The 17,136-nt window shown below is 31.4% G+C and overlaps 1 long non-coding RNA gene across 1 annotated transcript; it reads right to left on the reverse strand.

The window, feature by feature from the left end:
• Positions 1–5,180: 5,180 nt before the first annotated feature.
• On the reverse strand, positions 5,181–11,622 carry LOC147805244 (uncharacterized). Its single transcript, XR_015428528.1, has 3 exons — positions 11,522–11,622; positions 8,917–9,112; positions 5,181–5,405 (listed from the first exon to the last, which is right to left on the reverse strand). It is a non-coding gene; the product is annotated as an uncharacterized LOC147805244 (long non-coding RNA).
• Positions 11,623–17,136: the final 5,514 nt, after the last annotated feature.

The raw sequence follows: 17,136 nt of genomic DNA on the forward strand, positions 1-17,136 counted from the left end.
GTTGGCAGTGGTCGCAAATTTGCTAAATCGAAATATCACATACATATTTTAAATAATAAAAAGAGCAATAAAAATGAGATGAATAAGAAATATGAAAATTATAAGATTTAAAACAAAAATCAATTTTATAAATGAAAGAAATAAAATGGATGAATTCGAAAACTTTGCATAAATAAACAAACAAACTAATAGTTTTCAAATGACAACTGTCACAGCACTGAAATCTTCGAAAAGTATATTTAATTTTGCTAACCTAAAATTACGTACTAAATATAAATATTTCTGAAAACGTGTAATTTGAATGAAATTTGCTTTTGTCTTTATATTTATTAAACAGTTTTCACAGTACTGAATCCGTGATACGACCAACAATTAAGAAATCTATTCTCGTTGATTTTACTTGCTTGTGCTCACCTGACATAAAGAAAAGCGCGAATTAAAAATTGAAGTATATGCAATTTACTTTAATTTACTTTTCTAAATGAATAGAGTTATAAGATAGAAAATATCACTGTTGTTATCTTCAAGATATTTGAAAATTGAATCGTTTATAGCAAAATTTAAAACAATGGCTAGCTTTTAACCAATCAGAAAATTCCATTTCGACTTTCACTGATATCGCTGGAACGGTTTATCGCACGGGATAAAAAGTATCCTATGTCCTTCTCCTGGCTCTAAACTACCTCCCTGCCAATTTTCAGCTAAATCGGTTCAGCCGTTCTTGAGTTATAAGTGAAGTAACTAACACGACTTTCTTTTATATATATAGATTTATCATAAAATGTGTTATTAGAATTTCGCGTAAAATTTTGAAAGAACGCAGATGAAAATTCTACTGTTCATTTGTTGTTATCATTGTTTGCATCAATTGCAACACATTTTGAGACAAACTTAATATGAAATGAACATAATACCTGGATATTAACTGAGTCTTTGTAAACTAGATCTTCGTAAGTTATAAACAATATTTTAATTCTTGTTTTTTTGTGCAAAAACATAGAAAAGCTGTTTAAGTTTTAAGCAAATAGTTTTAAAAAACTTAAAAATTCTTTAAGTTTTTTAAAACTATTTTACGCATTTTCATCTTAGGTTTTATCAAGTATTAAAAATATGCTTTTTATTTTCCCCCCAATGTTTTCTAATTTTTATAAAATTCTTATTTTGCAAAAAAACTAATAGTGAATCTCAATTGAAGGTCAGGTATATTTGTACTGTGCAAAACTAGAGAACTTATGTATTTAAATCTAATTATCTACCATGTAATTAGTAGAGCAAATAGAGCAGATAAACAAAGATAGAGGCTTTCTAGCATTAGATCATCCATTAAATTACTAATTAGTTTAAAATATTAATTAAGTAGCGTTATGAAAAATTCAACAGGCGATGATATAGTAGCAATTAATATTTCCCTGGGATTTGGGGAAAATTTAAGTTGAGTATAAGTTGGAAACGAGCTCTCCGGAAAATCCGGAATCAGAGTTGGATTCGAACATTCCGACTAGCGACTCCACAACTCTTATCAACATTATGAAATTATACACAAAACTGAAAGGTATACACCGACAAAATTAATAAAGTTAAATGTTTTTTTAATTTTCATGGCCATTTTCAGTGACTTTACGTTGTTAGATTTAACAAAACATTTTTTTAAGAAGTTCACTTTATCAGAATAAAGATTGAGTGTAATCAGAATCATTTGGCATGAGGCTGTTGCTCACGGCTAACTCATGGTAGTTAAAATTCCTCAGAATCAAGCAATTTTCTGGTACTTATCCCCTTTTTTGCACAGTAAAAAACTTATTACCACAGTGCCTGCAGTAGTACCTGTATTTCTACCTATTAAAAACTACTACCTATTACATTTTCTACCTATTAAAAACAACACCGATTGCAGTATTACCAGCAGTACTTATTACCAATATTAATTAAGCATAATGGGTGTTAATAATATGATGACGTTTTTGAACGGTTTCCCCTAAAAGAATCAGTTCTATTTCTTCATTCACTTCTCTTTTTAGTACATGCATACATTTTTCTATATTTCAATTATCGTTGATTTTATTAAAACACGCTTGAAGATCGCAACTATAAACATGACAAAAACGTGGTTTCATATAACTTTAGAAATACTAATTTGGTGACGTAGCAACACTATCCACAGTGATCATTCAACTTATAAAAATATTTCAACATTAAAGACCTCACAATAAACATCCCCCCCCTCAACAGAATCCTCTATAATTTAATAACGCAAAATACCAAACCAATACGGAAAATTAATTTTTCAAGCGTTACTCCTAAACCAACAAGTTGAAAATTTTCAACGAGTTTTTGGATCGGAGACTAAAATTGCTCCTTGTAGTCGATGTCCAAAATTCAGTACCCTAGGGTAAGTGTTTCTGAAGTTATCAGACATTCAAGAAATAGTTCTGACACTAGTAAAGGCAACTATACTGAATAAACACTCACACAAATATTTAAAAAAGAAAAACATACGAGAGATTTTTGGCGCTTTATTTTTTTTAGCATTTGGTTAAAGAGATTTTTGGAATTTGGAAAAATGACAGTAGTTCGACTTAATTCGGAAAACGACGTTAGCCTTAAAACTATAAATTATATCATAAGTGCAATTTCAATTAAAATGAGTGAATGAATTATAAATTCAGTTTAGTTTTGCTAGTGATTGAATTCATTAGTGATTTATATAGTTAGTCAGTAATTTATAGTGAAATTGTTAGCGAGATTGTTCTAAAATGTTAGGATTCATGATTAACTTTATGAGTTAAACAAATTGTTATCCTTTAATAATTAACTGTTATCTTTAACCGCAGTCTGTAAAAGACAGAGATATAATTATTACCGTTTAAACTGTAGCTTAAATTTTAATAGAACCGAAAATTGATAGAAAAATAGGCTTTCGATCGGTTTTTAGACAATGACAGATTAACTGCTTTCTTTATTTTTTTTCGTATAAAACTAATTTAGATTTTAAAAAATAATATGAAAAAGGCAATATTTGAAATATAAATAATAAATCTGGATAATCGAAATTTTTAACTCCCATCACACTTTTTATTACGAAAGTGTTTCAGTTAGATTTGAAGAAACTAACATTTGTTGAATTACATTTCTTTCATTTGTTTGCTTTTAAAAAAGTAAAAAATAAAATAATTTTTTTTTTCTCCGATCGAAGCATCTCCCATATGTTTATAATCAAATTATCTATTTTATTGTGTCTGACATGAGGGGAAGAATCCAAATAAATGCGTACAACACTAAACAGGCTTTACAGTAAGAGAGTGCATAAAAAGTGAAAACAGAGACTGTGTTTTCCAAAACAATGTTAAGGGGAAAGAAAGGATACATTTTTCTCAAGTTCTTTATTTTGTGAACTCAGTTATTTTGTGGTTTGCTAAGAACTAAAAGAGAACAAGTTGCTATTCATTTAGATTACCTTTTTTGACATAATATAACGTATGGTAATATCTTCTTATCATCATACCCACGAAAAGTCACGCTTTAACAATTAGGGGACTTCATACCCTACTCGCTTCGCTCACCAGCCTTGACGATTTCTTCGTTGTCATTTTTACGTCTTAAGGATAACATCCATTTGACCTATATTTCGATGCAAACAAGCTCTCTCCATAGGAATAATGGTTTTTACTTAACTTGTTACAGATTATAATCATTCCGTTGAACATAACTAGAAGTTTTTTAATCACTTTTTGTCTTCGTTTAAATTGATTCATAAGTTAATTTGATTAATACTTTTTTGATAATTATTTTTTTAAATAGGTTGTTTTTGCACACAACAACGAAATATTATATTTAAAAAGTACATAAATTTATCTGGTCTTAAAATAAATTATTTAATGTAAAATTGCCTAGAAAAAAGCCAATATAATGTTAAAAAAAATTTTAATTTTGACTTAAAATTGCAGTTTTAAATTATTATCTTATCAGTAATTATCTTAACAATTGTGAATTCTCAATAAGTAAATTTAGCTCAATTATCTAGAATTTGGCTACAAAAAAGAAGCTTTTCAAAGACAAGGGACTCGCTCAAATGCATATTTTTAACATTTATTTATTAGACTAGGAAACTTCCTGTTCCTATCACGAACCAACAACCCATTCTCACACCTCCATAATTTAAAATTTCCTAATTTTATAATTTTGTGTGACAAAACAAAATATTAAGATAGTGTGAAGAAAAAAAATCCAAAAAAAAAACACTTTAAATTCTTTAAACTTGATTCTTTGAAAAATGGAATTAGAAACTCGTGAAATTTGAACTCGTGATCTTAAGAAGTTCATAAAATATATGATCCTTTTAGAAGCAAAATTTCTGTTATGTAATTGCAATTCTGAGGCCTGTAGAGGCATTTCTACGTGACATTACAATTTAAACAGTCAATAACTCGTGAGCTAATTATCAAATGTTAATTCTTTTATTTCACCGAACTATTTGTACGTTTTTCTACACACCAATCTTGAATCGTTTTTAAGCAGCAGAAAAAAATGCAACGTAAATATGAATATCCTTACCAGCTTCGCTAAAGTTTCTTTTATATAGAGAAAAAACTTGGGTACTTGCATTCCAAGAAGGAGAAGATCTCCCATACCCACACATGTGATCTATGACGTCAGCAGCAGCTAATCTTTATCAGAAAAATGGCGTATTAAAGTTGAGCTAAGTTTCTCTACATGAGTTAGAATGTTAATTAACGTTAAGTAAATTCAATACAGAGCCGTATAGCACATTGGATTTGTTGAAACATATCTACTTCTTTTACTTGATTCAGATTTATTATTTGTTCGTGTATTTTACTGTAACATGTGATATAATTTTGTTTTGTGCAACCTGGCTACTTCGATGCATAATTAGTTTGTATATGTTCTACGTGGCTTCGTGTCTGTCTCTGTGTAAATATTTAGTGGTAGAATTGAAATCTTTGTGAAAGAGTATATGCTGTGCTACTTAAAAGAATTGGTAATTAACAGGCTTGGCTTACTCGAAATAAGATGGAAAGAACAGTTGCTAAGGTAAACAAATTCCACCTTTCAACAACCAATCAGAATTGCGATACCCACACTATGTCACTTGCAGGTATCAAGTCGAATTTGACTTTTAATTATTCCATTTTTTTTTTTAAATTTTATTTTAAGTGCATGATTAAGAGACAGAAGCATTAATAGAATTTCGTAAGAACATATTTAAAAATATGAACATTTCAATTCAATAGGTTATTAGTTTTTAAAACTTGAACAAAAAGTTGAGATGTTTAGCACATTAATTATTCTTAATCGTGGGAAAATAATTGCCTTTCTTCCGTTATGATTTACTTTTTGATTTCAGGATTATAAGCATCACTCGAATTTGCTGTATCACGAACTTCTGGCTATAAAGGAACAATGGAAAGTAAATTATAAAATAAATATTAACTGCACTTACTTTCACAGATTCCTTCTTTTAGCACAATGTAGATTGTGTAGAGCGCGCGAAAAAAAAAGTTTTACCCTGAATAACTAAAAACTAATGATCGGATTTCCACAATGTTAATAGCTTAAGAGGGTGCCTTCAAATATGCCAAAATTAATAAGAGCAGACAATATTTTCAGTTACGAAATCAGACATAAAAACTTACATTCTCTGAATAAACACACCTTTTCTTTTCTCTTCGCCAAAATATACGGGGATCGCCGCAATCTGGGATATATGGTCCCCATAGAAGGTGTATATTCAAAATTCAATTTCTCACGAACTATTCAACCGATTTCCCTCTAATTTCGCATTCTGCCGTGTAAAATTACATACTTTAGTAAAAATTTTCACACCTTACAATTCAGTTTTTTCGATTTTTATTAAGTAAAATAATAAAAAAATAATAAATATTTATTTTAATTAATATTTTGTATGGAATTATGTTTGGATAAGCGATTTTTATAGCTGAGTGCAAATTATTCTTATCTGTTTAAAAAAAATTTTATGGCGAAATACGCAAAAAGTAAAATTAACATTAAGAGGTCCAAACTTTGAAACCAATCGCTCTCCTGACCAAACTATGGGGACTATGTATCACAGATTGAGGCAACCCCTTATATTTTGGAGTCAGAAATCCGAATTCGTCGAAAAATATATGCATGTTTATTCAGAGAAAGTACGTTTTTGTGTTTAATTTCGTAACTTAAAAGATCGTCTGCTCTTATTAATCAGCCTATTTGCGGTCATCCCCTCGAGCGATTAAGATTGAGTCCTAGAACGTGAGGACCCAATCATTAAGTCAAAAGTTATTCAGAGTGGTCTGTTTTTTTTCGCATTGCCCATTAGAATACGAATGCATTTATCTCTGTAGCATTTTGATAATATAGTAATAATATAGTAAGTATTGTTAGTAGCAATAGTAGTTTCATAAAATAGTAAATTACTTAAAAAGTTCAGAAACGTGTGTTTGGTGACAAGGAACAGTAATGACATTTTACTTACATTTTAGTTTCTTAAAAATATAATTTAAATACAAAATTTTTTATACTCTATGGAAATAGTTTAAGCAATGCATACTATTAAATAATAAAACTATATATTTTAATGATAAATATTGCTTAAGGATGTAAAAATTAGCGAACTGAGAAAATAACCCTGAAGTATAATAATGAATAAAAATTATTAAAATTTTTCTTATCGAGATTTATCAATATTATAGTATTTTCTTAAAGTTAATTATCTGATAGAGCATTTGCAGTGACAAAAGGTTTTCATCTATCATCAATTAGTACCACGCGACTGTCAAGCTCAGAAATCCAGGCACCCTAACCACAGACTCGGCAGGGGGTCTATCTTTCCTCATGTCAAGCTGTGCAAGACTCCCAGAGAGTTCGAAAATTCTTCTTGTATGGTAATTCAAGGGAGTGATTTTTAGGAACATTGAAAATTAAACTCTTGATGCCTCTAAAAGCGTTGCAAATTTTGTAATGAAATATTTTAAGATCTGTCTTCTTTTTTTTCACTTGCAAGCTATTTATTATCTACAAAATGAATATAATATTGCTCCTAAAATGATAAGTTTTTTTTATATTTGACACTTGATCTTAATTATCTTCTCTAATAAGTTGTCAACAAAAAATGGAAAGATAAAGCTGAAAAAAGAAGAAAAAAACTAGGAAAACTACAGTAGCTGAGGAAAAAAATGAAAAGCAGAAGAAAAAAATGCGAAGGGGAATAATCAAAGTAAAATGCTTTTCCATACGCTGTGAAAAACTAATGTCATTAACAAGGGAATCAGCATTTTTTTTTCTCTCGGTTACTATGGTTTTTCTAGTTTTGTTTCTCACATGCGTTTTCCCATTTTTCATCTGAAGCTTTACGCTTGATATTTAAAATCACTTTTGTTTTGTTTCTTTCACGTCTGGCAAGTCTTGAAAACGGGCGTCTGTTTTTAAGCGCTTAAACCATGTCGATTGTCTTTTTCTAATATGTATATTTTTTATTTTAATCATGTAACGCATTTAAAACTGTTGTTCTAGTTGCTCGGAAATGATTTTTACAACGTTTAGTAAGCACCCAACTTATATTAAACCTAACTGTTCATTTTAGACACTTTTTTCTAAACGTCTTGTTTAAAAACGTTTTATTCAAAAAATTGGGCTTCAAATATTTTATAATCTATGGGTTGCTACTCAATAATGTGCCTCCTGCATGCTTGTAATAAGTATAGTCTTTTAACTAAGTATATTAAAAACGAAAACAAAAAAACTTTTTAGGTACAAAATGAACCACCCCGAATAACTTTTGATCAAATGATCGGATCATCACATTCTATGACATAAACTTAATGGTTCGAGAAGGTGACCTAAAATATGCTAATTATTTGATGCAGACGATATTTTAAGCTACGACATCAGACACAAAACGTACTTGTACTGAATAAATACACCCGTTTTTTTTGGTAGATTCGAATTTTTGACCCTTCAAATATAGGAAGTAGCCGCAATCAGAGAAATACGGTCCCCACACTTTGGTCAGGACAGCCGTTAAAAGTTTAGACCCTTTAATGTTAATTTCACTTTTCGTGTATTTCACCTTATCTTGAGAACTTTTGAAGCAAATCAAAACATTTTTGCACGCAATTATAACATTCGTTTTTCCCAAAAATAAGTTTTAGTAAATATTTATTATTTTTTATTATTTTATTTAATATTAGCCGAAAATATTTGAACTGAAAGGTATAAACTTTTTTGCATAATTTCAGAGTGTTTAATTAAACATGGCAAAATACAAAATTTGAGCAAATTCGGTTCCTGAGAAATTGTTAAAAAGTGGCAAATTTAAAATTCGATTTCTCAGAAACTATTCGACCGAGTTCTTTCAAATTTTGTACTTAGCCATGTAAAATTAGATACTTTAAAACGAATTGCGAGCACAAATTTTTCAATTCGATTAAAGAGTTTTCAAGATAGGGTGAAATACGCAAAAAGTAAAAATAACATTAAGAGGTCTAAACTTTGAATCGCTCTCCTGACCAAACAATGGGGACTATATTTTCCAGATTGCGGCTATCCATATATTTTGGGGGTTAAAAATGCGAATCCGTGGGGGGAAAAAAGTATGTTTATTCAAAAAAAGTACGTTTTTGGGTCTGCTTTTCTAACTTAAAATATCGTGTGCACTAATTTATTATCTTATTTGAAGTCCCCTTCTCGAACCTTTAAGATTGAGTCCTAGAACGTGACGATCCAAGCATAAGATAAAAAGTTATTCAGGGTAGTCCCTTTTTTTTCCACATTGCTTATTGAATATATTCGATAAATATATTGTGAAAATAAATAACAGTTAAATCATGTAAAATAAAAGTAAGAGATTAAGTATAATTAAAAATAAACTAGTGAAAATGTATGTAAGCATTACTAAATTACTTCAGCCAAATTGAGATCCAAGTATTCTGAGCCGATTCTCCCCACAAATGGTTTTATGACGTCATAGTTATCCATTATAACATCTTTGAAATACGATTCGTGATTGAAAGGTTTCTGTTTTCCTTCCATCTTTACAATCACATCTTCTTCAACTAAATAATCATATTTATTGACGCCAGATAGTTTGACGTTGACGCTAGAAAGAAAATGTCATGCGGTCTATTTGGGCTCTTTGTACCAACAAAAATATGGTTTCACATTATATTATCTGAACACGTTGAATATCCGTTCCTTTTAGTCGTGTAGGAAGACAAAAATAGTCAATAGAACAAAGCTACGGAATTGTGCACAAAACTAAAGGGCATAAACTGACATGTGAAACTTGTTTTTTAAGTAAGGGCCGTCTGAAAATAAAAACCAAACGAAAGAAAATTTTCAAGAAGCAAATTTATTTTCAGATTCTACAAACGTTTCACTTTTTTCGTTTTTCAGCATAGTTGCCAAGTTTGTTTAAACACTAATCTTACCTTACGACTAGATTTAGAATATCGTCTTCATGCACACTTGTCCCCTGCTCCGTTAACCAAGAGGTCAAGGCCGTTTCCACGTATTTGTCATCGTTGTAGTGATTGCCGCCCAAAACGTTGTTTGAAATGTAGAAAAAGATTAAAATCAATCAGCCTCAAGGTCCGAACTGTAGGGAGGGGTGGTCCAAAACTTCCCAACCAAGAGAGTCCAATAAAGCTGGGATCTGAGCAGCGGAGAGAGTCATAACAGTAGCAAAATTCCCGGTCAGTATGGCAGGGACTGTTGCTACTTCACAAATCTGCCCGTGAATATATGCAGCAAACAGGTTTTTTACAGACTAAAAACTTATCACTGACCGTATCTCATGCGTGTAGGGCTATTTTTAAATGTGAACATTTAAAAGACACAGAACTGACCTACAGTTTACCTACACAGTTGCAACTGAGCACAGTTGTTCCCAAGGAATGCCGGGATACGACGCAAACTCTCGTTGCGACGCACTCGTCTTCTAATAGTGTACACAACAAAACGATGCTTTCTCAGAAAACAAACCTCGTAACTATTAAAGCTGAGAGTTTTTTTTTTAATATTTCTATATTTTGTCCTATCTGGTGGCTTTTCGTTATTAGATTAAGAAAAACACATTTCTAGTAAATCATCCCATCAAAATAAAGATTAACTATATTTGGTATCATTTGGCATGCTGCTGTTACTCAAGGTCCACTAGTGACAGTAAAAATGTATCACTATCACGCAATTTTCTCCGTTACTTATCACTTTCGTAGATCAGTAGAAAACCTCTTTTACAGTATTTTTTCTTAAAGCTGCACAGTATTGATGCTGTTTTAACAGACACCAAATATATTAATACAATGCCTTGTACCTTTATTCGTATATTTGGTATTTATTAAAACTGCACCACAAGTAGTGGGTATTTCAAAAATTAATTAGGCATCATTGGCGTCAATAATACTTGGTGTGGCGATTTTTTACATTACTCCTAATCGAATTAGTATCATTTCTCCATTCATTTCTCTTTATAGCTTATTTATTCCCTTTAATTAGAACTTTTTACAAAAATTAACTATGCATCATTGGCGACAATAATAACAATGAGATTTTTTACGTTTCTATTTTTCCGTTATTGAATTAGTGCCATTTCTCCCTTAATTTTTCTTTTTAGCCCCACAGCTTCTTATTAAAATTTCAATTAGTGCCGATTGCCAAAATTAATTTGGTAAAATCCTAGAATACGTTACGTGCTTGTCGAGATTTTGAAAAATGTCTCCAACAGCGAAATGACGTTTTGATGCTTTTTTGCAATGCCGAAAACGTTTTTACGATTGTCGCCAAGAATTGGCGATGGCAGAAACATGGAAACTCGTAGCCTGAAAATGTCAAATACGTAATCATATTATGAAAAAAAAAACATACCATTCAAAGATTGCAAACCTTATCGCCCTCCTAAACATATCCCATGTCGCGAAATCTACCGTGTAACGCGTACTAGGATTAAGTCATTAATTTTACTTCATTGTGGTCAATAGAACAGAATAGCGATTGTTTGGGTTTTTCGGTAATATTCTAGTATACGTTACATGCTTGGCGTGATTGCGAAGAAAATCTTCAACGCCGAAATGACACATTGGCGAATACGCCAAATTGTTGCCAATGCCGAAATGACGTTTTTACGATTGTTGCCAAGAATTGGCGTAGGCAGACACATAGAAATTTTGTGACCTGAAAATGGAAGCTACATAAACATGCCATGGAAAAAAATGTAAATCATAAATGAATGTATATAACATGAAATAACAAGCAATTATAAATTAGAACTACAGATTGCAACTACATTCTCTATTGTAACTACAGATTGCAACTACATTGCAAACTTCATCACTTTACCAGATATTGCCAAAGTCAAAAAATCCAACGAGTAACGTATACTAGGATTAAGCCCATTTGTCTTCAATGTATTAGTGCCATTAGCAGTATACAATCATAAAACTTAAAGAGTCACAAAAGTAAGAATACTTTTCAGATTGTAAGTGTGGTATCCAGAAATAAATTAACTTACATTTGCTTTCTAATGACTTTTTCTACACCGAAAGGCATTTTAAACTTCTAAACATTTGGTCCTACTTTGTTTTAAAGCAATTCAAACAAGAATATTTTTTTGGATTGCCTTTATGTCAGCAATTACTATTTTGGATAAATAATAGCCTGTTCCGTTCTCTGCGTGCTCATGCTCTGGTCAGCAATTAGTGATTAGTTTTCGGGTATTATTTTCAATCTTGTGCTAATTTTGACTCTCTCAAATTATTATTCTCAAAATAAAATAAAAAATAACAACGAAGTAAAATAGAGTAATAAGGTGTCACAGCAGGGAAAAAATTCATGACATAAAAAAAGAATATCGTATTGCTAGTTCAAGCAATAGACCTCAAAAATAGTCGTTACCTATTAAAATCGGCTGGTATTTTCATTTCTTGTAAATTACATCTGCTACGTTTTTGGGGTGCTAAACTCGACTAAATGTTTTAGTTGCTTTAGATCTGAAACTATTTTCGCCATTTTTTCAAGTTAAATCTTCTATTGCCTACAAAAAAATATTTAAAAAAAGCAACATCAGAAGCATTTATTCATTTATTCATATTACTCTTCACTGAGAACTTTTAATAAAGTGCTATCAATAAACAAGAGATATTTTATTTACAAAAATAAATAGTGAAATATTGAGTATTCACTAACACCAAACATATAAAATAGAGTGATATATTGTACAATTCACTGCCTTAAAAATATAGGCTCTGTAACCGAAATAATGTGTAGTTTCAAGTACTCATATATTTGGAAACTATTTGGAGCAAAAAGATATGAAGCTTTTCTTGGAGCATTTAAGATTTATACCGTAAATAGTTTAGAAAGAAATTGAATAAAACACAATGATTTCAACATTAAACTAGTAATGCTCGTTGATTTTTAAAAGAATTTTAAAATTGAGTTATTGTTAGTTTTTCCAATAAAAGATTTTTGTTTAGGGCGTAAATAAACGAGTTAATATCTAATCATTCTTTTAAATAAATTATTATAAATAAATGAATAAATTTATCGAGGTGATTAGGTTCCTGGTTCTATGCCCTCAAGAAAGAGGTATAATAACTAGAGTTACGGCAGAAAAAAAGCGAATTTATTTAATGAAAGTACTGGATATATATATTTAAATGTATGTGAAAATATGGAATTATTGTCTAGTAAAAAGAATTATTATTTCGAATAAAATGTTCTTACGTTTTTCTTGAATGTAAAGAATATTTACGTCTCAATGGAATAATTATATTATTATTCAGTTTGGTTGAAAATTAGCTTTTAGTTTTCACATAATATTTTGTTTGAGACAAATATTTAGCTGTTAAAAAATTTTAAAATAAAAATAATCTAAAAAAAAAAAATCACATCTTAAGTTTCCTTAATCATCGAATGTATACTCTCTTTATAACATAATCATATACACCCATCTTTCCTTATTTTAATGAAAGAATTTTCTTGAATATTTAAGGAAGTAAATGTTAAAGTAGAAGTAAATGTAATGCTTTTCCATTTCATTTTCGATTTATTAAACTTTGGTGTAAAACAATTTTGTTCACCACTATGGATAAGCAATTTAAACAAATAAGATTTGTTAAGTATGCCGAGAAGTTTTTAAGTGTTAAGAAAATCAAGCAAATTAAGCTTTATTTAATTGTTGCTTCGTTTCCATTTCAAAATATTGCGGTGAACTAGGATTTCTCAGTCGGCATCTATGTATACAATCTTGAAGAAGAAGAAGAAGATCATGGCTTTCCACAACATGTGACCCATGACGTCAGCACCAGCTGATCGTTCATAAGCAAAATGGCGCGTTAAAGTTTAGCTTAGTTTCTTCATATAAGTTAGAATGTTAATTAACGTGAAGTTAATTAAATGCAGCACCGTATCACACATCTAATTCGTTGATATATAATTCTTTCTAATTTACGTCTTATATTTAACTTAGATTTATTATTTGTTCATGTATTTTATTGTAACCGGGATATATTTTTGTTTCGTGTACCTGGAAATTTCGATGCATAATTATTTTGTTTATATTCTACATCGCTTCTTGCTTGTCTTTGTGTTAGGTAAGAAATATGTAAGGAAATAATTTAAATCTTTGTGTAAGAATCTAGAATGAATTACTTAAAAGAATAAAGAAAAGGTTAATAAATTGCAGAAGATACACTCGCTTATGTGAGGTAAATACTCATTTATTTACTTACATACGTAGTAAACTCCTGTTTGTGAAAATTGCAACACCATGAAGGAATCGTCATAATTGAGTGAAATTTAATACACAGTTGAGTGGTAGTGGTACAAATAAATGATTAAACTTTCAAAGCAAATAAACAATAACAAGAGATCGAAATCAGTATTTTGTATAACCACCACGCTCCGCAATAAGTGCTGCTACACAACATGACATGGAGTCAAGCAAACTTTGAATGTCTGTCTGAGGAAGAGAATTCAATACTGTTTGTATGCATACCCCAAGTTCGTCTGAAGAAGCAACAGGACGAGGATTACGAGCGAGACGCCGACCAACGAAATCTCACACATGTTCAATCGGCAACATATCCGGGGAATACGCCGGCCAAGGAAGAAGTTGTACCTGTCACGATGCAAGGAAGGATTGAACAGTCCTAGCAATATGAGGGCGGGCATTGTACTGTTGATATACAGCACCTGGCAAGGCTTGAAAGAAGGGAACAGCTTGCGCTGTAGAACTTCACTGATGTACCGGTTGCTGTTCAGATTACCCACAATTCGTAGCAATTGAGATCGTCCATGATATGATGGTCCACCGCAGACCATTACCCCGGGTGTTCGTCCACTGTGGCGTTCGATAACGCACTCCGGAAGATGGCGTTCACCGGCATAGCATCTGACACGAATGCGACCATCATGGTACCACAAATTGAAGCGAGATTGGTCAGAAAACACGACGCGCTATCAATCAGCAAGCCAGTCCCTATGCTGGTTGGCCCATTGCAGCCGCAAGCGGCGAAGGTTTAGCGTGAGGGGGATCCCGTATAAAGGAGTCTTTGCGCGCAGTCCACGCTGCAGCAGACGTCTACGAATTAATGAAGCACACAATGAAACACCTGTAGCTATTGCCCACCGAGCTGCCAGTTGTCTAGAGAGAGCCGTACTGTCCGTTAGCGCAACGCCGAACAGGTGTCTATCATCGCGAACTGACGCGACATTTCAGGGTCCACTCCCGGATTTCCGAGTTGTCCGACACTCGTCCCACTGCTTTCAAACACGCATCACTGTGATCCTGTTACGCAGCACACGAGCGGCTACTGCACGATAAGATAATCCAGCTTCACGAAGGCCGATGATTCTCCCCCGTTTAAAATCCGTAAGTTGTTGAAATCTCGCTCTCTTTCGTCGAATGGGCATAAGTAATGACTAAGCTAACGTTTACCACTAGCAGATAACCACCGATAACCATACTCGCTTGGCTACAGCCGTTTATTTATTCGGATCCATCCGCCGTTCAGAGGGCGCTGCTCAACATGCGAATGCGCTACGGGTCTGAAATTCTAATCATTTGCATATCATGCTCTACTTTGCATTTCCTGAAAATTTCAGCTCACTCGCATAAGTCCTTCATGGTGTTGCAATTTTCACAAACATGAGTTTATATAAACGATATTAAGTTGTTGGAATTTGTTTTTCAATGCTTGTTTTTGTCTATTTTTATTAGAAAAAATAAGTGAATAACTTTAAGGGTTACTTGAATTGTACAGTTTTAACAATGTACCAAAAAAAAAAAGGAATTTTCTTTGAAAATTGCATTATGTATATATTTATTTAAAATATGACTTTTAAGCAACATTTATTAATTTAACATTTAATTAAGTGTTTATGTGCAATAAAACCAATAAATAAAGGTTAAGAGATTGGCTGAATTCGCCGAACTTATCTCAGAATTGTTTTGTATTCACTTTCAAGTATTTCCTTTTGTTAAAAATAAATATTTACCTGCTTTTTATTGTATTTCTTTTTATCAGGTAATCAGGTAATTACCTTGTATCAGGTAATTAGTTTTTTGATCCTTGCTCGATTAAAGTTGTTTTTTTTTTATTTACTTATGGTAATATATTGCCTAAAATTCAAACCGTTTGTTTGCATTTATCATAAGAAATCGATTTCATATGCGATCTTTCATGTATTTTTAGATCTATCAATGTTTTATTTTCTTTGAAATTTTTGTGTTAAGTTGCTGGAATTATTAATTTCTGTGTCAGAAAATTTTATGGGAGTATGTTTAAAACGTTTAAACTCTAAATCTATTAATGTGGTTTAATTTAAGTATGAAAATAAAAAAAAGTATTCTAAATATTTTTGCTGGTTCATTTTGAAGAATATCAACTAGAAATAAATAGGAAAGATGGTAAAATGAAGCTCCAAATTTACTTTGAAATCTTTTTTCAAAAAAGATTGATGCAATTGGCATGTGGCAGATACAAATTTTTTTTATTTGAAACTTTCAACTGGTAATAAAATTTGCAGTGAATTTGTATAAGTCTAAAAAAAAAGTTTCCGATAAACAATGAAAATCGATGAACGCTCGCTTTTCTTTACTGATTATCCTAGTCGAGATTAACATCGTTTGTAGCGATAAGTTGCCAAATCTTGTAGCTCTTAATTATTGGGAGAAAAGCTTTTGCATCAAAATGGCGGATGAGTCTAATTCAGGGGTTTTAGTCCATATTAAGGCTCCTATACTATCAGAGCTGACCTATCGAGCAATATTGGAGAAAACAAGTTCGCAAGTCAACGTTATGTTAGTATTAGTTATGTTATGTGCTTATGTTAGCTCTTTGCTCTAAAAATAAATGATAAGTCGGCCGGTCTAATTCAATGGCTCTAGTCCATATATTATTCCAGTGTCAAGACGTAGGCAAGAGTGATGAAAATATTAAATAACACAGCAGTTCCTGCTTTATTGAAGAATTAAATTTGATAAATAACGAAAATATTTTATTTTAGAAATATATGGAATCATATGGTGCACCAAAGTAAAAAATAGTGCGTGGAGTCCCTCCGCCCGTAAGAAGTGAAACTTCGTAATGTGGAAATGAAAATAGGAAGGGGTAGAAATTGATTTTTAGTGAAATCATATTGTTTCTTTAAGACAAACTTTATTAAAATTTCTTACAATTCACAATTGATCCCATTTTTTAATTATCATTTTCGAGTAGAGAAATATCCAAATCTATAACATTTACAATGGGATTATGATAACTAAAGTAAGATACGAAATGTTTGAGTTCTATTTTTTCAATATTTCTTGCAAAAACTGCATCAATTACCCCTTTGGTTGTTGGATCATTCCTACCATTTATTATTTCCAATCCAAATTTGTTTTTAAGGAAGGTTAATAATGTTTCAGCTTCAGGTAACGAGAAATTCACACAAGGATCACAGGCCGCTTACAATAATCAATTTCTTCACCAATAACGTCTGCCAGAGCTTGTGAACCTGCAGTGGATAGTGGCAATAAGGATTTTGCAATAAATAATTGAATATCCCTTATGGCTGCATTTGGTGAAATATAAATGGCAATTAGAAAAGAGAAAACCTAACAATCAATTGATATTCACA

Source organism: Parasteatoda tepidariorum, chromosome 8 (assembly GCF_982258835.1).
Source record: "Parasteatoda tepidariorum strain Cologne lab strain chromosome 8, Ptep-v5.0, whole genome shotgun sequence".
Lineage (NCBI taxonomy): Eukaryota > Metazoa > Arthropoda > Arachnida > Araneae > Theridiidae > Parasteatoda > Parasteatoda tepidariorum.